Raw genomic sequence first — 25,499 nt, 5'->3', positions numbered from 1 at the left:
TCTTGGGTGCTGCCTCAGTCAGCTGGGAATTAACACTAATCAAGAAAGGATCCCTCTGTAGATAACGTGTATTCCAGCCACTATGTGAACGTCTGGAAATACCCGGTGGCTGGAAGTAATGTATTGCATCAGTGTCCTGCACCGCTCCCGGCACTTTAACCCCCTAAATGCTGCGATCACTGCGAATGCAGCATTTAGCGAGCGAGCAGAGGGACAGAAGCCCCTCTGCTCTTGGATCTCATACCCCGCAATGACATCCCGATCATTGCCATGGTGACCTGATGTCATCATGACGACATCCGGGTCACCAGGCAATAGAAAGGTAGTTAGATCATGCGTAGTGCATGATCTAACCATCTTGTGTCTACAGGGCTGACAGCTATAAGGCATAGCAGTGATCCTGCACTGTTATGCCTTATAGCAGCGATCAGACTGCAGAAAGTCCCATAGTGGGACTAAGTAAAAATATTTTTTAAAAATCGCAAAGTTGTATATATATATATATATATATATATATATATATATATATATATATACATCCTACTAATATTATAAATGCGAAAGTTTGTGAGTATGTATGTTTGTTACTCTTTCACGAAAAAACTACTGGACGGATTTGCATGAAACTTTACAGTAATATAGATTATACATCAGAATAACATATAGGCTACAATTTGTAATGATTTTATGTAATTTTGGTCGTAATATAACGATACATGTCAATTAAGTCGGAAAAAAATCTGGCCTCTGAGAGCTATCTTGGCGTACGCTGCCTAAACCGTTGGAGTTACACAAAGATGATGTACCGTAGAATTGTTTGTCTTGAATAGTTCTAAATAAAAGTCCGCGACAGCATATATCTACCTTTTATGTGGAAGCCACTATGACCAAAATTGTGAACCATAAATTTAATTAAATTAGATACTATTTTACAATTTTACAATGCACATTTTAGTATATTTATCAAACTTTTTAGTATATTTATCAAACTCTTATATACACACATACACAGGTGATATTTAAATGGCTGATTTACAGCAGTCAGAAGAGATTGATAATACAATAATTTGCCCATAGTGGATCATTGTATAGTGAGGTCACAGTTGCCGCCTGTCCACAGTCAGAATACAGGGGTGATCATATACCGTGGCCAGGTACAAGTGTGGCACAGGGGGTTCACACACGACCCCCAGGGACTGACATTTCCTAGAAACTTTGGCAGCTGTCAGTCATGAGCTCACCCTGATACATTACACTCTGGAAACAGCTGAAGGGAGAAGGATAATTTATGACATTTTCTCAGACTTAAAAAAAAAAAAAATAGCCCAGAAAACAGCCCATATGTCAGGAACAGGTTACTACGGAACTACACGTCCCAGCACGGCCTGCCCGCGCCCACAGCCCGGGGGGAGTGTGAGGCTTCCTCCTGCAGGTTGCCCGGGGGCACCGGGCCGTCATTGTCCTCACACAGGGGGTCCCCGCCGCCATTGTCCCTCCACATAACACTGTATAATAAAACATGCGCTCACCTGCGCCAGCTGCTGCAGCCGGGAAAGTTCCGAGCACCTCACCTGGGCGGAGGGGAAGTGACTCACACACGGGGAGGGGCAGTAACCTGAGCGCGGCTCCATGGAGGATGCACACACTGCATCCTGACAGCACCGGCAGCAGCGCTACACAAATGGCGTCCTCCCCTCCTGTGTGCAGCACAGCCCTGTGTGTGTGCAGCGCAGCATGTCACCCACAGCACCAGCAGGCTGCACTCAGCTCCCACAGAGCACTGGGAATGGTTGCTATGGGTAACCGCGCCACAGCTGCTCCTCATAGACCAGTCATATACAACTGATATCGTCTGTACAGCGATCGTAATATAACTAATTAGATTGTTTTAGTATTTTGTTTGAACTTTACTAAGTACCTATTTTGTAATTTGTACTTATAAAAATGCCGCGAAAGCGTAAGTCTAACATTTCCCAAAGCTCTAATAAAGCCCGAGCTATGAAAATAATTAGACGTGATGAGACGTCTCAACAAGCCGAGCAACGAAGGCTTGAGCAGGCGGTGCATTGTGCGGCACCTAGAGCTGCAGAGACTCCAGAACAATCCCAAGCCCGACATGAACGGAATGCGGAGTTTTTGGCATCTCAACGGGCTGCTGAAACTCAAGAACAGTCCCAAGCCCGACGTGAACAGCATGCGGAGTATCTGGCGTCTCAATGGGCTGCTGAAACTCCAGAACAGTCCCAAGTTCGGCGTCAGCAGCAAGCGACTTACATGGCGTCCCAAAGAGCCACTGAAACTTATGAAATGGCCGAATCTCGCAGACGCACTGTTGCTGAAAGGGCAGCACAGCGACGTCAAACATTTACAAGAAATACATGGATATTGTTTAATAAAGCTGCATTTGAGTATGACGAGACTCTTGATTATGAAACTCACAAGCTTATAAAAATAGAAGCAATGACCATAGATTGCAAATATTGCGGAGCTCTTAAGTGGAAAGAGGAAGCAGCAGGTATGTGTTGTTTGGGCGGGAAAGTAGCTCTTCCTTATATAGACGAGCCAGTCAACCTTTAAAAGAGCTTTTCTCTAATGAAACTGATGAATCTCGCCTTTTTCTAAATAATATAAGAAAATACAACATGTGCTTTCATATGACGTCTTTTGGATCAGATCAAATTGTCTCAATGCCAGGGTTTTGCCCGACCTTTACAATACAAGGACAAGTATACCACCGTATCGGTTCTTTAATTCCTACGTCCATTTCGCAACCACAATTTTTACAAGTTTATTTCATAGGTGACGAAGAAGAACAAATCAACAGGCGTACTGAGTGCGTGCAAAGCGTAGATAGAAACATAGTTAAAAAATTACAACGAGTACTTCACGACCACAACATTTTGGTGCATGAATTTAAAACGGCTAGAGACAGAATGATCAATGACGATCATTTCAAAGTAGTGATTCACCCAGACCGTGTACCACGTGGTCAACATGAGAGATGATTCAATGCCCCTACTACAAATGAAATAGCTGCTGTAATAGTTAGTAGCGAACAAACTATGTCTCGGGACATCGTTGTGCAGCCGTGCGATGGCATGCTCACTAGGGTTCCCGATACACATAGATTCTATGACGCTCTCGAGTACCCAATAATTTTTTGGAAAGGACAAGAGGGGTACAGCATTGATATTCCTCAGATAAATCCAATTACCAAACAAGCAATGCCAAGCAAAAAGGTGTCCTGCAAAGATTTTTATGCCTTTCACTTGATGGTCCGTCGCAGCGATTTTAATTTGATGCTTAAGTGTAGGCTCCTACTTCATCAGTTTCTGGTCGACATGTATGTAAAGATGGAAAGTGAGCGCTTAAGGTTCATTTCTTTAAATCAAAAAAAACTGCGCGCAGAAAATTATATTCACTTGCAAGATGCAATAAGAAATGATGCGGATTTGGATCCAAATAACTTAGGTCAGATGGTGATTTTCCCGTCATCATTTGTAAATAACCCAAGATACCTACACGAATACACACAAGATGCGTTCACATACGTACGTAATTATGGGAGGCCTGATTTATTTATTAAAATGACTTGCAACCCCGCTTGGCCAGAAATCACCAAAGAGCTTATGGCTGGTAAAAATTCAACGGACAGACATGACTTAACAACCCGAGTATTGAGAATAAAAGTACAGAAGTTGGTAGCTCTACTTACAAAAGGTAACATATTTGGTGATATGCAATGCTTCATGTACTCGATCGAGTGGCAAAAGCGAGGTTTGCCTCATGTGCACTTACTGCTGTGGTTAAAGGAAAAATTGCATCCGAACCAAATTGACGAAATCATATGTGCTGAGATACCAAACCCAGAAACCGATCAAAAGCTCTATGATACAGTGACAAAGAATATGATTCACGGGCCATGTGGTACATTCAATTCTTCATCGCCATGCATGAAGGAAGGAAAATGTACCAAAAAATATCCGAGGAAGCTTTTAAAAGATACTCAAACCAATGACAAAGGTTATCCTTTGTACAGGCGCAGAGCACCAGAGAATGGTGGACGCACGACGATTATAAAAACCCGTAGAGGAACACAGGAAATATTGGTGGACAATAGCTGGGTGGTCCCATATTCTCCACTCTTATCAAATTTTTTTATTTCTCATTTAAATGTAGAGTTCTGTAATACGGTACAGGCAATAAAATATATTTGTAAATATATTAATAAGGGTAGCGACCAGGCTATTTTTAACATCCGCCAGCAAGGGAATGTTAACATTGACCCAAGAGATGAGGTGCAGACCTTTAGAACCGGCCGATATGTTAGTAGTAACGAAGCAGCGTGGCGGATCTTAGGTCTGCCTCTGCACGAGAGACACCCAACCGTCACTCATCTCGCGATTCATTTACCCAATGGCGAGAGGGTTTACTTTACGGAAAATAATTTTAGAGAGAGATTAGAAGCACCACCTAAAACTACACTAACTGCATTTTTTCCTGTTGTGCCAAAGTGATACGTTTGCAAAAACATTACTTTACATTGACGTGCCTCGCTACTATACTTGGAATGTGGCACGGAAGCAATGGAAACGTCGTTTACAAGGAACACCTGTCGATGGCTGGTCAGGTGTGAAGGCAGGAGACGCTCTAGGTCGCATTTACACGGTGCACGTTAGCAATTTTGAATGTTATTGCTTGCGTATGCTGCTGAATGTAATAACCAACCAACTTCTCGGATTTAAAAACATTTGAAGGTCAAGAACTTGCAACTTTTCGGCAGGTGTGTGAGAAGATGGGGTTGTTGGAAGATGATAACCACTGGGATACCACCTTAGAAGAGGCCGTGCTATGTCGCTCCCCGGCGCAAATAAGAGAGCTGTTTGCCATATTGATATGCACTTGCGGTTTATCCAATCCTCTACAACTCTGGCACAAGTATAAAACTGCGCTATCAGAGGATATCATGCACATATTTGAAAGAATGGATCACGTTAACGATGATCTCTGTTTCAATGAGGCGTTGAGGCTTATCGAGGACAAAATATTAATAATTTCTGGAAAGAAATTGTCCGATTTTGGTCTACCCTCACCGCGGCGTAGAGGAGAGCTGTCGAACGAGTTGATAAAAGAGCTAAGCTATGATACCAACCAGTTAGACGCTCACGTTTGCGAAACTGAGCCACGTTTGCTACCTGATCAAAGAGAGATTTATCACAAAATAGTAGGACGAGTTGAGAATGGTGAAGGTGGACTTTTTTTCCATGATGCCCCAGGTGGTACAGGAAAAACTTTCTTGCTTAATTTACTTTTAGCAAAAATTTTTAGCGGTCATAATGTTGCATTAGCTGTGGCTTCCTCTGGAATTGCTGCAACATTGCTAAGCGGAGGACGGACGGCACATTCAGTCTTTAAATTACCTCTTAATCTGGTGAACGAAGAAACCCCATCGTGTAATATCAGCAAGAGCAGCGCCCGTGGCCTCCTGTTGCAACAGTGCAAACTAATCGTGTGGGACGAGTGCACAATGTCACACAAACGCGCCATCGAAGCTCTTGATCGTTGTCTACAAGACTTACACAGTAAACAAACAATAATGGGTGGTGTGGTTGTTTTATTGGCTGGGGACTTTAGGCAAACTTTGCCTGTCATCGAGCGAGGCACTGCAGCAGACGAAATTAACGCATGTCTGAAATCCTCATATTTAAAGACCAAAGTTGAAAAGCTGCACTTCACCACCAACATGCGTGTCCAGTTATTCAGTGATCTAGAGTCGGGCACGTACGCTGAGAAACTGCTCGAGATCGGTGAAGGTCGAATCGAAACTGACAAAGAAGGTATGGTTCTATTCACTAACCAATTTTGTCATGTTGTGGATTCGGAAGACGCACTTATTTCTCAAGTTTTTCCAAATTTGCAACAAAACATCCACGATGAAAATTGGCTATGTGAAAGAACTATACTAGCACCAAGAAATGAAACAGTTGCGAAAATCAATAAAATTATCTTGGACCAAGTAACCAGCGATGCAACAACCTACAACTCCATCGACACAGTCATGTCATCTGAAGACTGTACGAGCTACCCCGTGGAGTTTCTTAACTCTATGGAGCTATCCGGGGTCCCATCTCATAAGCTCGAATTAAAGGTCGGTATACCCGTTTTGTTAATGCGCAACTTGGACGCCCCGAGATTATGTAATGGCACTAGATTGTGAGTCACTGTACTAGGCAGGCACATTGTAAAGGCCACAATTTTAACTGGAGAAGCTAAGTGTGAAAATATTCTTATACCACGCATCCCAATAATACCCAATAACTTACCCTTTAATTTCAAACGTTTGCAGTTCCCACTTAAAGTTGCATTTTCAATGACCATCAATAAATCGCAAGGGCAAACTTTGAAGGTAGCGGGGATACATTTAGGCACGCCCGGTTTTTCCCACGGTCAGCTATACGTAGCTTGTTCACGTGTTTCTAAATCGCAAAATCTACATATTTTCGCTGAACGAAAGAAATCAAATAACATAGTTTACAGGAGTATATTGCAGTAAAAACACATAGATAAATTACCTGCAGATGTCCATTATTCCAATTACATACTAATTCTTTACTAACATGAACAATATTAAAAGCAAGTAACTGTTTATTAATCAGTGTTTAGTAATCCGTTTGTGATGAAATTTGATATGGATAATTTTAAGCCTGGGGAAGGACATAGGGCTACTTTTTATAAACACACCATACAGGCGAAGATTATATAAAACTGTAAACCTGATTGACTGACACACCTAGCGGTCAACGCACAGCCGAAACCACTGAACTTAGCATCTTGAAATTTGCAGATAGGTTCTATTATAGCTTAAATGAGCACTAAGAAAGGAATTTTGATAATTCCACCCTCTAGAGTTTCCCTCTTAATATTATAGGGGTTCAAAGATTGTATGGAATCCGTCAGTTTTGAAGTTAGACATCTGAAATTTTGGATGTACGAGTAACTAAATAAGATTATTTTTTTTTACTATTAAGATTATTTTTTTTTACTATTAAAATGATCTGTCACGAAACTTAATGTGGCAGACCAAATTCCACGCGAGCGAAGCCGCGGGTAAAAGCTAGTATATATATATATATATATATATATATATATATATTGTACTCATAAATAAATATTATTATGAAAAAAATAGTACTGCCGTGTCCAGAACGACCTGACCTATAAAACTGTCCCACTAGTGAACAAAAAAAAAAGCATCAATAAAAAACAAAGCAAAAACTTATGCTTTATCATTACTAGAGATGACCGAATATGTTCGGCAAACGACCGCCATTTTTAAATTTGGCACGAATATGGCACATTCGAATTCGTGTTCGGATTACCGAGCTTTTGCCCAAAACTTGCCAAAAGTCATCCCCAACACAAACATCTCTAGTTTCCCACGCTGTCATTTGCGTGACAGCGCAGGAATCAGGGGCTGTGACCGGCAGTAAATCACTACCACCGGTCACAGTGCTGCAGGATCATAATGACAGGTGTCAGTGTGATCCCGCAGCTGCGACAGTCACCCGTGGTAAAAAGCTTACTGCAAGTGACAGGCACCGGCTGATGGGACTACTAGCCCCATCATCCAGTGCCTGCTGTCACTGCACTGAAAGTAAAAAAAAAAAACAAGTTAAAAGAAATAAATATTTAAATAAAAATAATAAACACATATTCTCGCCTACCACTTACCTAAACCTTGACCCCGGTTTTCCTCCCCTGAAAAAAAAAAAGCACCATATACTCACCTTACAGCTAATCCCCGAAGCCAATGTCACCTGCAATAAAGGTGAAATAATAAACCAACCTCATCCTCACCTGTCCGCCGCAGTCCAAATAGCGAGGGTCCCACAACTATCTCAGTATTGGCACGACCACAGATGTGACCGTCCTATCCTGCTGCCGGCGATACACTGGCAGGAGCGCTATGGCTCCTGCAGTGTATCGCGAGGAGCTACCAGCTGAGGTCACCGGAGTTCAAACAGCTTATGATAAGCTGAGCGCTCCGGTGATCTCACTTACGGCAATGGTGCTGTGTGAGAATTTTTCCACGCAGCACTAATGTTGTAAGTGAGATCACTGGAGCTCTCAGCTGATCATCAGCTGTTTGAACTAAAGTGACCTCACTCCTGCAGCACAGCACTATACTCTGACAGGAGTGATTACACTCCTGTCAGTGTATACAGTGCTGTCTTCTACAGCAGTGACTTCAATGGTTGCTGATGTCCCTGCTGTAGAAGTGACCTGGATTGCCGTGAGACACTTGGATTACATCATGACGGAAGACAGGTGAGGGAAATGGTTGTATTTTTTTTTACAGGAGGCAAGGGATTCGGGGACTGGACGAGTAATGAATACAATATTAAAATCGTGTGGAATTTTATTTAAATAAAAGACTTTATTTTGGCCGTGTCTTTATTGAAAAAACATCGAAAACCTTTACTACACAGTTAGTAATGGGGGCTTCTTATAGACGCCCTCCATTACTAACCTGGGCTTCATGTCAGCCGCCAATATAAGGCTGACATGAACCCCAACCCTATTACCCCACTCGCCACCGCTACACAGCAGTGGGAAGAGCAAAGCTAAGCACCAGATTTGGCACATCTTATGGATGCACCATTTCTGGGTTCGCTGATACCTGATATTATAAGCCTCTGAGGGGACTAGGATCCATGGCCCCTTCCCTGGCTGTTAATATCAGCTCACAGCTGTCTGTTTAGTCTTTGCTGGTTAGATTTTATAGGGGGACCCTAAGTCAATCTTTTTCTGGGGTCCCCCTGTAATCTAGCCAGTAAAGGCTCAGCAAACATCTGTGAGCTGTTATTAATAGCCAGGGAACATCTTTGGCTAATGGCCCCCTCCCCAGCTAGTAATATCAGCCTCCAGTGGTCAGCTTTCCCTCTGCTGGTTATGAAAATGACGCTGGAGCACACACAATTTTTTTTATTTAATTAATTTTATTTCATTTATAAGAAATCCCCATGCCCACTGTGCTTGTTTTTTCTCACGCTGCGTAACCTTACCCGCAGCATGTAAATTTCTGTAGCGGAGATGCTGCAGATTTTGACAGATTGAAATCTCATTACATGCAGTGGATCCGCATGTACTGACAAAACAAGTGCGGCATTAGAATGCTGCGTTTTGGACTCAGCGGAAATACTCACCCCTGGTCCGACAGTAATTCATGGGTTAGGGTATGTGTACACGATCCAGACAAGCAGAGCTTTGGATGCAGCATACTTCATGCTATGCCAAAGCGCTGCCTTCTATTGAACGCAGGTGAATCCGCATGTGTGCAATACAGATAAACTCTCCCCTCTCCAATCCGTCCTTAACGCAGCAGCCAGGATCATATTCCTCGCCAACCGCTACACCGATGTCTCTTCCCTGTGCCAGTCATTGCATTGGTTGCCCATCCAATATAGAGTTAATTTTAAACTTATCACGCTTACCCACAAAGCGCTCCATTCTTCAGTACCCCCCTACATCTCCTCCTTTGTCTCAGTCTGCCACCCTACACGTGCCCTCCGTTCTGCAAACGACTTAAAACTAAAATCCTCCATAATCCGAACTTCCCACTCCCGTCTCCAAGATTTCTCGCGTGCTGCGCCAATTCTTTGGAATGCACTACCCAGGACAGTTCGATTAATTCCCAATACCCACAGTTTCAAGCGAACCCTAAAAACACATTTCTTTAGACTGGCGTATCGCCTAAACACACTCTGTCCGTCCCAGTTTTCCCCCATATTAAAATCTTCTTCAACTTCAGGTTCATACCAACCATGCACTTAATAGCCTCTGTCAGGACGGTACACATACTGACAGGACACCAGTCCATGTATTATTATTTATCCTATTCAGTATATCAAAGCTGCATTATACAATATATGTACTTTTAACCTTTTGTGTCTCCCCCATTTCCTCATAGACTGTAAGCTTGCGAGCAGGGCCCTCACTCCTTTCGATATGAGATATGCTTATTCTGTATTGTCTGTATATGTCCCCTCTAAAATTTGTAAAGTGCTGCGGAATATGTTGGCGCTATAAAAATAAAAACTATTATTATATTATTATTATTATTGTACTGATAAGATTTCTCTTGCGGAAGCTAGCAACTCTGCAAGAGAAATTGACATGGTGCACTCTTCAAAGACGCGCCACATGTCCATGTCCACGGGTGATCCGTAGGCACAGATTAACGCATAGTGGACATAGGAAATCTCATCCACTATGCTGTAACATGTGGCGCTGTGGGTTTGACGTTGCAGAACCACGCAGTGTCAATCCTGGAGCAACTTCTGACCTTGTGCACATACCCTTAAAGTGATGTCCCACGTTTCTTTTTTCAAGTACAGTACAGACCAAAAGTTTGGACACACCTTCTCATTTAATTTTTTTTCTGTATTTTCTTGACTATGAATATTGTACATTCACACTGAAGGCATCAAAACTATGAATTACCACATGCGGAATTATATACTTAACAAAAAAGTGTGAAACAACTGAAAATATGTCTTATATTCTAGGTTCTTCAAAGTAGCCACCTTTTGCTTTGATGACTGCTTTGCACACTCTTGGCATTCTCTTGATGAGCTTCAAGAAGTAGTCACCGGAAATGGTCTTCTAACAATCTTGAAGGAGTTCCCAGAGATGCTTAACACTTGTTGGCCCTTTTGCCTTCACTCTGCGGTCCAGCTCACCACAAACTATCTCGATTGGGTTCAGGTCTGGTGACTGTGGAGGCCAGGTCATCTGGCGTAGCACCCCATCACTCTCCTTCTTGGTCAAATAGCCCTTACACAGCCTGGAGGTGTGTTTGGGGTCATTGTCATGTTGAAAAATAAATGATGGTCCAACTAAACGCAAATTGGATGGAATAGCATGCCGCTGCAAGATGCTGTGGTAGCCATGCTGGTTCTGTATGCCTTCACTTTTGAATAAATCCCCAACAGTGTCACCAGCAAAGCACCCCCACACCATCACACCTCCTCTTCCATGCTTCACGGTGGGAACCAGGCATGTAGAGTCCATCCGTTCACCTTTTCTGCGTCGCACAATGACATGGTGGTTGGAACCAAAGATCTCAAATTTTAACTCATCAGACCAAAGCACAGATTTCCACTGGTCTAATGTCCATTCCTTGTGTTATTTAGCCCAAACTAGTCTCTTCTGCTTGTTGCCTGTCCTTAGCAGTGGTTTCCTAGCAGCTATTTTACCATGAAGGCCTGCTGCACAAAGTCTCCTTTTAACAGTTGTAGTAGAGATGTGTCTGCTGCTAGAACTCTGTGTGTCATTGACCTGGTCTCTAATCTGAGCTGCTGTTAACCTGCGATTTCTAAGGCTGGTGACTTGGATAAACTTATCCTCAGAAGCAGAGGTGACTCTTGGTCTTCCTTTCCTGGGGCGGTCCTCATGTGAGCTAGTTTCTTTGTAGCGCTTGATGGTTTTTGCAACTGCACTTGGGGACACTTTCAAAGTTTTCCCAATTTTTCGCACTGACTGACCTTCATTTCTTAAAGTAATGATGGCCACTCATTTTTCTTTACTTAGCTGCTTTTTTCTTGCCATAATACAAATTCTAACAGTCTATTCAGTAGGACTATCAGCTGTGTATCCACCAGACTTCTGCACAACACAACTGATGGTCCCAACCCCATTTAAAAGTCAAGAAATCCCACTTTTTAAACCTGACAGGGCACACCTGTGAAGTGAAAACCATTTCCGGTGACTACCTCTTGAAGCTCATCAAGAGAATGCCAAGAGTGTGCAAAGCAGTCATCAAAGCAAAAGGTGGCTACTTTGAAGAACCTAGAATATAAGACATATTTTCAGTTGTCTCACACTTTTTTGTTAATTATATAATTCCACATGTGTTAATTCATAGTTTTGATGCCTTCAGTGTGAATGTACAATTTTCATAGTCACGAAAATACAGAAAAATCTTTAAATAAGAAGGTGTGTCCAAACTTTTGGCCTGTACTGTATCTTTATTTAGCTTCAAAAACCATTCATTGCTGTACAAAAATGCATGCAAAAACACATCAAAAACTCTGCAGCAAAGTGAATGAGAAATGTGAAGTATCATGCACACGTTGATTATTTTTGACTTGCAGATTTGGTGCTGAAAATAATCATCAGCATGTCAATACTCTGTGCATTGAATGCATTGAAAAAACGCATGAAAATCAAGACAAAAAAAACAACAAAATTACGGCAAAACGCAGGCAATAACAAGCATCAAAATCGCGGCAAAAACGCAAGCATTAGCATGAATCAAAATCATGGTAAAATCAGGCAAAAACGCATGCAATAGCAAGCATCAAAATTGCAGCAAAAACGCAGGCAATAGAATGCATCAAAATCACGGTAAAGTTGCTGCAAGAATGCAGGCAATAACACACATCAAAATCGCGGTAAAATTCTGGCAAAAATGCCGTAAATAAAACGCATCAAAATTGCTGTAAAATCATGGCAAAAACGCAATGTGTGAACATAGCCCCCCCTGTAATCTAGCCAGTAAAGGCTAAGCAAACACATCTCTGGATGTGGCCGTGCTATCACTGAGATCATCATGGAACCCTATATGGACTGTGACGGACAAGTGAGAATGAGGTTGGTTTATTATTTTACCTTGCAGGTGACATTGGCTTCGGGGATTAGCTGTAAGGTGAGCATAAGGTGTTTTTTTATTTTTACACTGGAGGAGAACATCGGGTCAAGGTGTAGGTAAGTGGTAGGTGAGTACCGTATTTTTCGGACCATAAGACGCACTTTTTTTACCCAAAATTTGGGAGGAAAGTGTGGGGGGGTGTCTTATGGTCCGAATGCAACTTACCGGTGGCGGTGGAGTGGGATCGCAGGGAGGCGGTGGAAGAAGAGGTGAGGCGGGCCGGTATCTGGCTCGGGGCTGGGCCTGGCCGGGTACCTGCTGTGCTGTGCATTTTCCTGTAGAGCATAGCTTCAGAACGATGGCTGCGGCCACTGGAAGCCACTCACTCTGCTCTGCCACTCCGCTCACAGCAATACCCCGGCCCTGGTACCAGGCCCGGCCCCCAGCCAGATACTGGCCCGCCTCACCTCTTCTTCCCACCGCCACCCTGCGATCCTGCTCCACCACTACAGCAATACATCGGCACCAGGCCCCCAGCACCCCAGTCCCCCAGCACTCCAGGTACAAGGGCCCCAGGATCAGGGCACCAGACCACCGGCACCCCAGGTACCAGGCCCCCAGGTACCAGGCCACCGGCCCCCAGCACCCCAGGTACCAGGCACCAGCACCCCAGGTACCAGGCCCCCAGCACCCCAGCCCCCAGCACCCCAGGTACCAGACCACCAGCACCAGGCCACCAGTACCCCAGGCTCCAATACCCCAGGTAGCAGGCCACCAGCACCTCGGCCCCCAGGCACCAGCACCAGGCCACCAGCACCCAGGCCCCCCCAGCACCATAGATACCAGCACCCCAGGTACCAGGCCCCCAGCCCCCAGCACCCCAGGTATCAGCACCCCAGGTACCAGGCCCCAGAACCCTGGCCCCCAGCACCCCAGGCCACCAGCACCAGGCCACCAGCACCCTAGGAACCAGGCCACCAGCACCCCAGGTACCAGCCCCCCAGCACCCCAAGTACCAGGGCACCAGGCCCCCAGGTACCAGGGCACCAAGCCCCCTGCACCAGGCCCCAAGCCACCAGGTACCAGCATGCCTCCACTTCCGCCGGCTTCCTGAAGGACCCTGCCTCCTGTGACTCCATCTCCACTGCACCCCCCAGGTAAGATACCTATTCAGACTATAAGACGAACCCCCATCTTATAAAAAATATTTTTTTCCTATTTTCCACCCTAAAATTTGGGATGCGTCTTATGGGCCGATGCGTCTTATACTGTTGTCCGAAAAATACGATATATGTGTTTATTATTTTTATTTAAATATTTATTTCTTTTAACTTTTTTTTTTTTTACTTTCACTTTACTTTCAGATTACGTCTCCCAACAGAGGCGCTTGCATACAGTGACAGCAGGCGCCGAATGATGGGGCTAGTAGTCCCATCAGCCAGCGCCTGTCACTTGCGGTAAGCTTTTTACTAAAAATTACTGTCAGAGCTGCGGGGATCATACTGACACCTGTCAGTATGATCCCGAAGCTGTGACCAATGCTAGAGATTTACCACTGGTCACAGATAGTGTTGAGCCACCCCCGTAGTGTTCGGGTTCGGTTCGGTTCGTCGAACACCGGGATGTTCGAGGAACTGTTCGTCGAACTGTTCGTCGAACACCTTAGAACACCGTTAAAACCAATGGCAGGCAAACAAAAACACATAGGAACACATAGAAAACACCTTCAAAGGTGTCCAAAAGCTCACAAACTGCTCAGAAGACGCTTTCTTTAAAAAAGCCGGCCGGCAATTCAGCAGCGGCATACACCGGTACCCGACAATTTAGACATGAAGGAATAGAGCATCACACATAGATTAGATAGATAGAAACATGTCAGTCACATATATATGAAGTACAGTGACAGTGTTGCTTACTGTACTTGTCATTTAGTGTAAAGGATTTATTAAAAAATATAATAGTGTTTTCGTGCACCGTCTCTTTAAAAAAGCCGGCCGGCAATTCAGCAGCGGTACCCGACAATTTATAACAGACAGAATAGAGCTTCACACATAGATTAGATAGATAGAAACATGTCAGTCACATATATATGAAGTACTGTGACAGTGTTGCTTACTGTACTTGTCATTTACTGCAAAGGATTTATTAAAAAAAATAATAGTGTTTTCATGCACCGTCTCTTTAAAAAAGCCGGCCGGCAATTCAGCAGCGGTACCCGACAATTTATAACAGACAGAATAGAGCTTCACACATAGATTAGATAGATAGAAACATGTCAGTCACATATATATGAAGTACTGTGACAGTGTTGCTTACTGTACTTGTCATTTACTGCAAAGGATTTATTAAAAAAAATATTAGTGTTTTCGTGCACCGTCTCTTTAAAAAAGCCGGCCGGCAATTCAGCATCTGTACCCGACAATTTAGAATAGAAGGAATAGAGAATCACACATAGATTAGATAGATAGAAACATGTCAGCCACATATATACGAAGTACAGTGACAGTGTTGCTTACTGTAATTGTCATTTAGTGTAAAGGATTTATCAAAAAAAATAATAGTGTTTTCATGCACCGTCTCTTTAAAAAAGCCGGCCGGCAATTCAGCAGCGGTACCCGACAATTTATAACAGACAGAATAGAGCTTCACACATAGATTAGATAGATAGAAACATGTCAGTCACATATATAATAAGTACAGTGACAGTGTTGGTTACTGTACTTGTCATTTAGTATTAAAATAAAGGATTTATTATTAAAAAAAATTGGCGTGGGGTTCCCCGTAATTTTAGTCTCTAGCGGAGGTTAAGCAGACAGCTGGGGCAGATGTTTGAAGCCTGGGAAGGGGGTAATACCCACGGAGCTTCCCAGGCTACTAATATCAGCCCCCAGCTGAATACCTAGCCTTTACTAGCTATTAAAATGGAGGACCCCCCAAAAAAAATGACGTGGGGTCCCCCCTAATTTAATAGCTAGCAAAGGCTAGGCAGACAGCTGGGGGCTGATATTAATAGCCCAGGAAGGGAGCCATGAATATTTGCCCCCTCCCAGGCTAGAAACACCAGCCGTCAGCCGCCCCAGAAATGGCGCATCCATAGGATGCGCCAATTCTGGCACTTAGCCTCGCTCTTCCACGCTGCCCTGGTGCGGTGGCAGGGGGTAATAGGGTTGGGGTTGATGTCAGCTTATAATGCCAGCTGACATCAAGCCCAGGTTAGTAATGGAGAGGCGTCTATAAGACACCCCCATTACTAACCCCATAGTCAAAGTTAAAGAAAAACACAAACACCCAGAATAAAGTCCTTTAATTGAAATAAAGACACAATTCTTTATTGTTCTAAATTAAACCATACTTACCATCACGCCCATTCCAGCTGAAGCCAACGATCTCCTGCAATAAAAGAAAAATAATAAAGCAACCTCATCCTTACCTTTCCATGGTTCCCAGGACAGCTTCAGCTCTGCTACATCGAGATGACAGGCTGGACCGCAGCAGAACGCTGCCATCCAGCTTGCCATGCCGCACACACTGAGAAGCGCAGGCATGCTTGCGCTCCTCAGTGTCTGACTGTGACGGCATCCAGATGAGCCGACAATGAACTTGGCTCACCTCATGTACGTCACTGACAGCGTGGGAAAATTCTCCTGCACTCAGCGCTTCAGCGTGAGAATATTCCCACGCTGTCAGTGACGTACATGAGGTGAGCCGAGTTCATTGGACATGACCTCGACTCATCTGGATGCCGTCACAGCCAGACACTGAGTAGCGCAAGCATGCCTGCGCTTCTCAGTGTCTGCGGGATGACAGGCTGGATGGCAGCGTTCTGCTGCGGTCCAGCCTGTCATCTCGATGTAGCAGAGCTGAAGCTGTCGTGGGAGCCATGGAAAGGTAAGGATGATGTTGCTTTATTATTTTACTTTTATTGCAGGAGATCATTGGCTTCAGCTGGAATGGGCGTGGCGGTAAGTATGGTTTAATTTAGAACAATAAAGAATTGTGTGTTTATTTCAATTAAAGGACTTTTTTCTCGGTGTTTGTGTTTTTTTAAAATACTTTACTAGAAATTCATGGTGGTCATGTCTAATATTGGCGTGACCCCATGAATTTCGGGCTTAGGGCCAGCTGATAATGCCAAGCTGGCCTTAACCCCTTTATTACCCAGTGAGCCACGGCACCAGGGCCCTGGATGAGTTGGGTACAGCGCCAGAAGATGGCACTTCTATGAACGCTCCATTTTCCGGGGCGGCTGCGGACTGCAATTTGCAGCGGGTGGGGCCCAGAAAGCTTGGGCCTCCCTGCGCTGCAGATTCCAGCCCCCAGCTGCCTAGTTGTACCTGGCTGGACACAAAAATAGGGCGAAGCTCCACGTATTTTTTTTTTAAATTCATGAAATTCATGGAATAATTAAGAAAAAAAGGGCTTCCCTATATTATTGTGTCCGGCTAGGTACAAATAGGCAGCTGGTGGTTGGGAGCAGCCCGTTCCTGCCTGCTGTACCTGACTGGACACAAATATAGGGCGAAGCCCCACATCAATTTTTTTTTCATTATTTCATGAATTTCCTGAAATAATTTAAAAAAAATTGACGTGGGGCTTCGCCCTATATTTGTGTCCAGTCAGGTACAGCAGGCAGGAACGGGCTGCCCCCAACCACCAGCTGCCTATTTGTACCTGGCCACACACAACAATATAGGGAAGCCCTTTTTTTCTTAATTATTTCATGAAATAATTAAAAAAAAAAATGCGTGGGGCTTCGCCCTATTTTTGTGCCCAGCCAGGTACAACTAGGCAGCTGGGGGCTGGAATCCGCAGCGCAGGGAGGCCCAAGCTTTCTGGGCCCCACCCGCTGCAAATTGCAGTCCGCAGCTGCCCCAGAAAATGGCGCGTTCATAGAAGCGCCATCTTCTGGCGCTGTACCCAACTCATCCAGGCCCTGGTGCGGTGGCTCACTGGGTAATAAAGGGGTTAAGGCCAGCTTGGCATTATCAGCTGGCCCTAAGCCCAAAATTCATGGGGTCAAGCCAATATTAGACATGACCACCATGAATTTCTAGTAAAGTATTTAAAAAAACACAGCACCCAGAATAAAGTCCTTTAATTGAAATAAACACACAATTCTTTATTGTTCTAAATTAAACCATACTTACCGTCACGCCCATTCCAGCTGAAGCCAATGTCTTCTGCAATAAAAGTAAAATAATTAAGCAACCTCATCCTTACCTTTCCATGGTTCCCACGACAGCTTCAGCTCTGCTACATCGAGATGACAGGCTGGACCGCAGCAGAAAGCTGCCATCCAGCCTGTCATCCCGCAGACACTGAGAAGCGCAGGCATGCTTGCGCTCCTCAGTGTCTCGCTGTGACGGCATAAAGATGAGACAAGTTCATGTCCAATGAACTCGGCGCACCTCATGCACGTCACTGACAGCGTGGGAGAATTCTCCTGCACTCAGCACTTCAGCGTGAAAATTCTCCCAGGCTGTCAGTGACGTACATGAGGTCAGCTGAGTTCATTGGACATGAATGAGCTCACCTCATGCACGTCACTGACAGCGTGGGAAAATTCTCACGCTGAAGCGCTGAGTGCAGGAGAATTTTCCCACGCTGTCAGTGACGTGCATGAGGTGAGCTCATTCATGTCCAATGATCTCAGCTCACCTCATGCACGTCACTGACAGCGTGGGAAAATTCTCCTGCACTCAGCGCTACAGCGTGAGAATTCTCCCACGCTGTCAGTGACGTGCATGAGGTGTGCCGAGTTCATTGGACATGAACTCGTCTCACCTTTATGCCGTCACAGCCAGACACTGCAGAGCGCAAGCATGCCTGCGCTTCTCAGTGTCTGCGGGATGACAGGCTGGATGGCAGCTTTCTGCTGCGGTCCAGCCTGTTATCTCGATGTAGCAGAGCTGAAGCTGTCGTGGGAACCATGGAAAGGTAAGGATGAGGTTGCTTTATTATTTTTCTTTTATTGCAGGAGATCGTTGGCTTCAGCTGGAATGGGCGTGATGGTAAGTATGGTTTAATTTAGAACAATAAAGGAATGTGTCTTTATTTCAATTAAAGGACTTTATTCTGGGTGTTTGTGTTTTCTTTTAACTTTGACTATGGGGTTAATAATGGGGGTGTCTTATAGACGCCTCTCCATTACTAACCTGGGCTTCATGTCAGCTGGCATTATAAGCTGACATCAACCACAACCCTATTACCCCACTGCCACCGCTACAGGGCAGTGGGAAGAGCGAGGCTAAGTGCCAGAATTGGCGCATCCTATGGATGCGCCATTTCTGGGGCGGCTGACGGCTGGTGTTTCTAGCCTGGGAGGGGGCCAATATTCATGGCACCCTTCCTGGGCTATTAATATCAGCCCCCAGCTGTCTGCCTAGCCTTTGCTAGCTATTAAAATAGGGGGGACCCCACGTCATTTTTTTGGGGGGTCCCCCATTTTAATAGCTAGTAAAGGCTAGGTATTCCGCTGGGGGCTGATATTAGTAGCCTGGGAAGCTCCGTGGGTATTACCCCCTTCCCAGGCTTCAAACATCTGCCCCAGCCGTCTGGTTAACCTCCGCTAGAGCCTAAAATTATGGGGATCCCCACGCCAATTTTTTTTTAAATAAATCCTTTATTTTAACACTAAATGACAAGTACAGTAATCAACACTATCACTGTACTTCATATATATGTGATTGGCATGTTTCTATCTATCTAATCTATGTGTGATTCTCTATTCCTTCTATTCTAAATTGTCGGGTACAGATGCTGAATTGCCGGCCGGCTTTTTTAAAGAGACAGTGCATGAAAACACTATTATTTTTTTTAATACATCCTTTATACTAAATGACAAGTACAGTAAGCAACACTATCACTGTACTTCATATATATGTGACTGACATGTTTCTATCTATCTAATCTATGTGTGAAGCTCTATTCTGTCTGTTATAAATTGTCAGGTACAGATGCTGAATTGCCGGCCGGCTTTTTTAAAGAGACGGTGCACGAAAACATTAATATTTTTTTTGATAAATCCTTTACACTAAATGACAAGTACAGTAAGCAACACTGTCACTGTGCTTCTTATATGTGTGACTGACATGTTTCTATCTATCTAATCTATGTGTGAAGCTCTATTCTTTCGGTTCTAAATTGTCGGGTACCGGTGTATGCCGCTGATGAATTGCCGGCTTTTCATGTTTCACTGTTGGCACTGTTCCCATCGATTTGGGCAATCTGTCACACTGTCACAGAATACTGGAGGTAGGGGGCCTAAGCTGACCCTAAGCTGGGGCCCTGACTAATCCCTCATCCTGGAGGTACTGTTAAAGGTACAGAGGTCCAGGCCGCCAGCGTAACCCCTACCTTCTGAGGATCCCTGCACCTAAGTAATCTAGTCCTGAGAAGGACCCCGATCACAACAATTGGGAACCAGAAATAATATGCCCACACACAGTATTTAGACGAACGAGACAGTACAAGGGAAAAACCAAAACCACCTTGCATACAACTTCTAAACAACTACAACAGAGGGAACACCAACGGGAAAGGAGATAAATGATAAAGCGAGGAAAGGGAAAAAACACTTCCAAATACACTTATCTCAGCAACTCCAAACACCACGATCCGCTCTGTAAGTCTGAATGAAAAGCTTTCACCGACACCTCCCAAACAGACCTGCAGGAATATAAAGGAGTCTCACTAAAGAAGCATTGATTGCAGCTGGGCGAGGCTGGACCTCAGCTAGCCCAGAGAGAGAGAGAATTAACTCCTACACTGCCGAGAAAACACAAAGCACCAACAAGTCAGCTGCGAGAAGTCAGGCTGTGTACTCGTGACGATCTTCGTGGCAACACACCCGTGACAGTACCCCCCCTTCTACGAGGGGCCTCTGGACCCTCAGGGCCAGGTTTATCCGGGTGAGTCGTGTGGAAGGCCCGAACTAATCGGTCTGCGTTAATATCCGACGCAGGAACCCACATCCTCTCCTCAGGACCATACCCCTTCCAATGAACCAAGTACTGAAGGGACCGGCGATTAAAGCGTGAATCAATGACCCTCGATACCTGGAACTCCAAGTTACCATTGACAACCACAGGAGGGGGAGGTAAAGGTGACGGTACCACCGGCGCCACATACCTCTTAAGCAATGATCTGTGAAACACGTTGTGAATTTTAAACGTAGGGGGGAGGTCAAGACGGAATGCCACCGGATTAATAACAGAACTGATTCTGTACGGCCCGATGAACCTGGGACCCAGTTTCCAGGAGGGAACCTTAAGTTTAATATTCCTGGTAGACAACCATACCTGATCGTTCACACTTAGGTCCGGACCAGACACTCTCCTCCTATCAGCCATACGTTTGTATCGGTTCCCCATAGTATTCAGATTCTTCAGCACCCCTCTCCATACTGAAGCGAGAGATGAGGAAAATCGTTCCTCCTCCGGAACCCCCGAAGAGCTCCCCCTACTGAAAGTACAAAACTGGGGGTGAAAACCATATGCCCCAAAAAACGGGGACTTACCAGTGGACTCGCTCCGCCTATTATTGAGAGCAAACTCTGCCAGAGGTAGGAAAGAAGCCCAGTCCTCCTGGTTCTCTGACACAAAACACCGAAGATATGTCTCCAAGCTCTGGTTCATACGTTCCGTCTGACCATTGGTCTGAGGATGAAAAGCCGACGAGAATGACAAATGCATCCCCCGCCGTGCACAAAACGCCTTCCAGAACTTGGACACAAACTGAGACCCCCGATCAGACACCACCTCGGAGGGTACCCCGTGAAGCCTCACAATCTCCCCAATGAACACCTGCGCAAGAGTTTTAGCATTAGGGAGAGCCGGAAGAGCGATAAAATGTGCCATCTTGCTGAACCTGTCCACTACAACGAGTATGACCGTTTTACCCGAAGACGGAGGGAGGTCAGTAATAAAGTCCATAGACAGATGAGTCCAAGGACGCTCCGGGATCTTCAAAGGTAAGAGGGCCCCAGACGGACGGGTATGTGAGGTCTTAGAGCGCGCACAAACCCCACAGGACGCGACAAAAGTTACCACCTCTTTATGTAAGTTAGGCCACCAAAACCGACGCGAGAGGAGATCCACAGTTGCTTTACTCCCCGGGTGTCCTGCAAAAACTGAGTTATGGTGTGCCTCGATCACCTTTTGTCGCAACTGATCTGGAACGAACAGTCTCCCCGGAGGTCCAACAGGGGCGTCCCCCTGAGCCTCCAATATCTCCTCCTCCAGCTCAGAGCATACTGCCGAAACCACCACCCCCTCCTGAAGAATAGGAATCGGGTCGTCCGTATTCCCGGCCCCAGGGAAACTACGAGATAAGGCATCCGCCTTTACATTTTTAGACCCAGGACGATATGTAACGACGAAATTAAACCTGGTAAAAAACAATAACCACATAGCTTGTCTGGGATTCAGACGTTTAGCGGACTCCAGATATAGCAGGTTCTTGTGATCGGTGATGACGGTGACCGGATGAACTGCCCCCTCCAAAAAATGGCGCCACTCCTCAAAAGCTAACTTAATGGCCAAGAGTTCCCTATTGCCGACATCGTAATTCCTCTCAGCGGACGACAATTTTTTAGAGAAAAAGGCGCACGGATGCCACTTACCAGGGGACGAACCCTGTGACAATACTGCTCCCACCCCTACCTCGGAAGCGTCTACCTCTACAAAGAATGGCTGAGACGCATCAGGTTGAATGAGTATGGGTGCCGAGGCAAAACATTTTTTCAAGGAGGAGAATGCTTGACAAGCCTTGTCAGACCACCTAGAAAAATCCGTCCCCTTTTTAGTCATGTCTGTGAGAGGCTTAACCATGGACGAGAAATTACGAATGAACTTCCGGTAATAGTTAGCAAACCCCAGGAAACGTTGTAGTGCCTTAAGATTCTCCAGCCGATCCCACTCAAGAACTGCCCGCACTTTCCCAGGGTCCATACGAAAACCGGACGCTGAAACCAGGAAGCCTAAAAACTGGAGTTCCTGTACGGCGAACACACACTTTTCCCACTTGGCATACAGTTTATTATCCCACAAGATCTGTAACACCTGTCTAACGTGCTCCTGATGAGACACCAGATCCGGCGAGTAAATTAAGATATCATCCAGATATATGACAACAAACTGTCCCACCAGGTGGCGAAAAATATCATTAACAAAGTGTTGAAACACCGCCGGGGCATTAGTCAGACCGAATGGCATGACAAGGTTCTCATAATGCCCCTCCGGAGTGTTAAAAGCCGTCTTCCACTCATCCCCCTCCTTCATCCTAATCAGATTGTACGCCCCCCTGAGATCCAACTTAGAGAACCATTTGGCGCCCACGATCTGATTAAAGAGATCGGGAATAAGTGGGAGCGGATACGGATCTCGGACCGTAATCCGATTAAGTTCACGGAAATCCAGGCAAGGGCGTAGGCCTCCATCTTTCTTCTTAACAAAGAAGAACCCCGCGGCCACCGGAGAAGATGAAGGTCTAATATGCCCCTTAGCCAGACTTTCAGAAATATAATCCTTCATGGCCTGCCTCTCAGGACCAGAAAGGTTATACAACCTTGCTTTAGGTAACTTGGCCTCAGGGAGCAGTTTTACAGAACAGTCATACACGCGATGAGGAGGTAGTTCCTGACACCCATTCTCCGAGAATACATCCTCAAAGTCCGCCAGAAATGGAGGTAAAACCCAAGGAGTAACCGCACCGATGACCGTGTTCATGCAGTTTTTATTACAGAATTTACTCCATTGGCTTATCTCTCTGGTTTGCCAATTAATAACCGGGTTATGCTTAGCTAACCAAGGAAGGCCCAACACTATAGGAGTGGGAAGACCCTCCAACACGTAGCAAGACAACAGTTCATTATGTATTGCCCCCACTTGAAGTTTTACGCCATGCACAGCTTGCAAAAAACTTCCCTGACCGAGAGGTCTGGCATCGATCGAGAATATGGGGATGGGTTTAGCCAACTCACTCAATCGCATACCTTGAACCCGGGCAAACCGAGCATCAACCAGATTAGCCCCGGCCCCACTATCCAGAAGAACAGATATCCTCTCAGTTCTCGTACCCACCACCACCTCCGCCGGTACGAGAAACTGAGACGAACCTAGGGACGAAATACCTACTCCCAGATTGCCGTCCACCACACAACCTGGGATCAACAGTTTTTTCGACGACTCTTTACTCTGCAAGGGACGGGATGGACACCCCCCAATAAAATGTCCCTTTTTCCCGCAGAGAAAACACCTTCCTGTCTTATGGCGCACCACCGGTCCCCTTCCCCGAAATGATGTCCCTCCTAATTGCATAGGCTCCTCCGGACTGACCAGGGGAACCACCATATGAGGGGACCTTGTAGGAGGTGGAGACATTACAGGGGGTAGAGTTATCCCGCACCTCTCCCGAAGCCGTCTGTCAACGCGAATAGCAAGGGCCATAGCGGCTTCCAGTGACGCGGGAGAGTCATACTGTGCCAACACATCCTGTAATTTGTCGGATAAACCATGACAAAACTGGCTCCTAAGAGCCGGGTCATTCCACTGGGTGTCCGTGGCCCACCTACGGAACTCCGAACAAAATTCCTCCGCCGGACGATCTCCCTGCTGAATCCTACGTAACTTAGACTCAGCAAGGGAGATCCGATCTGGGTCATCATATACGAGTCCCAGAGCAGCGAAAAACCTATCCACTGACTGGAGAACCGGGGAGCTTGGGGGAAGAGAGAACGCCCAAGATTGTGGGTCCCCTTGTAGGAGCGAGATGACAATTCCCACCCTTTGTTCTTCACTGCCCGATGACCGAGGCCGCAGCTGAAAGTACAATTTGCATGCCTCCCGGAAAACAAAAAACTTGTCCCGCCCCCCAGTGAACCTGTCAGGGAGAGCTACTTTAGGTTCTGGTCCGGCTTGCTCCAGAGGATGCAAAACCTTGGACCTAACGTCCGCCAGCCCCATGGACAAACTCTGCAACTGCCGAGCTAGACCAGCTACTGGATCCATGGTAGCTGGAGAAAAACTAAGTGGGTCGGTGAAAATGTCACACTGTCACAGAATACTGGAGGTAGGGGGCCTAAGCTGACCCTAAGCTGGAGCCCTGACTAATCCCTCATCCTGGAGGTACTGTTAAAGGTACAGAGGTCCAGGCCGCCAGCGTAACCCCTACCTTCTGAGGATCCCTGCACCTAAGTAATCTAGTCCTGAGAAGGACCCCGATCACAACAATTGGGAACCAGAAATAATATGCCCACACACAGTATTTAGACGAACGAGACAGTACAAGGGAAAAACCAAAACCACCTTGCATACAACTTCTAAACAACTACAACAGAGGGAACACCAACGGGAAAGGAGATAAATGATAAAGCGAGGAAAGGGAAAAAACACTTCCAAATACACTTATCTCAGCAACTCCAAACACCACGATCCGCTCTGTAAGTCTGAATGAAAAGCTTTCACCGACACCTCCCAAACAGACCTGCAGGAATATAAAGGAGTCTCACTAAAGAAGCATTGATTGCAGCTGGGCGAGGCTGGACCTCAGCTAGCCCAGAGAGAGAGAGAATTAACTCCTACACTGCCGAGAAAACACAAAGCACCAACAAGTCAGCTGCGAGAAGTCAGGCTGTGTACTCGTGACGATCTTCGTGGCAACACACCCGTGACACAATCACTGTAATGCCACAACCACCATGGCTGTGGCATTACAGTGAGTGGCAGACAATCCCTGCATGATTGGTGCTCTAAATAGCGCCAGACATGCAGGACACGCTTTTGGTGCACGAACAGTTATCGAACATAACCTCGAACAGCCGAATTTTTTGCAAATCGTTCGGGTTCGT

General features: G+C 45.6%; 1 protein-coding gene across 2 annotated transcripts in view; it reads left to right on the top strand.

Annotated features, from left to right (window-relative positions):
• Positions 1-25,499, top strand: part of SPON1 (spondin 1) — a 1,048,567-nt gene that overhangs the window by 814,418 nt on the left and 208,650 nt on the right. The gene's annotated exons all lie outside the window — the stretch shown is intronic.

This window comes from Phyllobates terribilis, unplaced genomic scaffold (assembly GCF_046119375.1).
Source record: "Phyllobates terribilis strain yellow unplaced genomic scaffold, ASM4611937v1 Scaffold_75__1_contigs__length_6962009, whole genome shotgun sequence".
Lineage (NCBI taxonomy): Eukaryota > Metazoa > Chordata > Amphibia > Anura > Dendrobatidae > Phyllobates > Phyllobates terribilis.
The sequence above is the reverse complement of the archived record's forward strand: the minus strand, read 5'-3'. Positions and strand labels throughout refer to the sequence as shown.